Source organism: Mandrillus leucophaeus, unplaced genomic scaffold, assembly GCF_000951045.1.
Source record: "Mandrillus leucophaeus isolate KB7577 unplaced genomic scaffold, Mleu.le_1.0 Scaffold212, whole genome shotgun sequence".
Lineage (NCBI taxonomy): Eukaryota > Metazoa > Chordata > Mammalia > Primates > Cercopithecidae > Mandrillus > Mandrillus leucophaeus.
Window position 1 is genome coordinate 687400 of NW_012102166.1, and position 1800 is coordinate 689199.

Sequence of the window (1800 nt, forward strand, 5' to 3'; positions counted from 1 at the left end):
TTTCTGATCCAAGGCCTGTGATTTCTCACCCTCGGGCGCTGCCCCAGCGACCTCAGGGACAGACACCTGCCTTTGTTCTGGGCGTTTGGGGCTGAGGTGGGCGGGGCAGAGGCCAGAGCTCCACACTCTGGAGTCCAGCAGGATTCTCCTCACAACAGCCCCATGAGGCAGGTCCTGGAGCCCGCATTTCACAGATCAGGAGACTGAGGCTGCGGGGGTTGAGTCCCTGGCCCATGGTCACACAGTAAGTAGTTCCCTTGTCTGCTGGTGGCTGGGAAGGAGGCTCCCCAAAGTCTGAGGGCTTGGCCCCGGGCCCACTCCAAGCCTCCAGCACTTGAGAGCCGCCAGTCCTGCCTTATAAGCCCAAAGACCGGGTGGCCGGCTCGGGTATTGGGCCGGGCCTTGTAGGGAGACAGCCGTGCTGCCAAGCACTCGGCCCCAGGACAGCCTCCCCGTCCTGGCTAAATTTAGCGGCTCTGTGCAGTGTGGAGGCTGGAGGCTGGCTGGAGCCCTCAAGGGAGCAGACACGGGTTCCAACAGGTCTCCTTAGTCACTCAGGGGCCTGAGGATGCCAGGACCATACCCCAGTCCAACCCTGACACCATCTGGGCCAGAGATTCCTCTGATGCCACACAGCCCCCTAGACCCTGACTGGAGAAGAGCCCTGGGCCAGCCTGGCAGAGGCTGTCAAGGGGAGGTTGGGGGAGGACCGACAGCTATGGGGAGGCCTGGGGAGTACAGCGCGGGCCCCCAGGTTTGGCATCTCCCATTGCCTAGACCTGGGCTGCTTCTCAGGCCTCTTCTATCCCCCAACTCTGGGTGTGACCTGGCTGAAGCCCCCCTCCCGTGTGTTTAAAGTGTCCCACCCTCCTGGTCCTCCACCATCCCTCTGGGCCATTTCCCTTCATCCTTGGCCTCTCTGTGCCCTGGATTAAGAGAACTCCTGGGAGGCCAGGGCTGGTGGCTCATGTCTGTAATCTTGGCACTTTGGGAGGCTGAGGCAGGAGGATTGCTTGAGCTCAGGAGTTCGAGACTAGCCTGGGCAACATAGTGAAATCCCATCTTTATAAAATATACAGAAAAAAAAATTAGCCGGGCATGGTGGTGCATGCGTATAGCCCCCAGCTGCTTGGGAGGCCGAGGCGAGCAGACCACCTGAGGTCAGGAGTTCAAGACTGGCCTGGCCAACATGATGAAACCCCATCTCTACTACAAAGACACAAATTAGCTGGGAGTGTTGGCAGGAGCCTGTAATCCCAGCTACTCGGGAGGCTGAGGCAGGAGAATTGCTTGAACCTGGGACAGGGAGATTGCAGTGAGCTGAGATTGAGCCACTGCACTCCAGCCTGGAGGATAAAGTGAAACTCAGTCTCAAGAAACAAAACAAAACAAAACAAAACAGAAAAAAAATTAGCTGGGCATGGTGGTGTATGTCCATAGTCCCAGCTACTTGAGAGGCTGAGGTGGGAGGATCTCCTGAGCCTGGGAGGTGGAGGCTGCAGCAAGCCGTGATCACGCTACTGTACTCCAGCCTGGGTGATACAGCGAGAGCCTGTCTCAAAATAAATAAATTAAATAAAAATAAAGAGGACTCCTGTGGGCTGGGCTAGCATGTGGCCAGCATGGTGGCCGCATCTACCTCCTCTCTGGCACTTATCTCTTTTTTTTCCTTTTCTTTTCTTTTTTTTCTTCTGAGATGGAGTCTCACTCTGTCACCCAGGCTGGAGTGTGGTGGCTCGATCTCAGCTTACTGCAACCTCCGCCTCCCGGGTTCAAGTGATTCTCCTGCCTCAGCCTCCC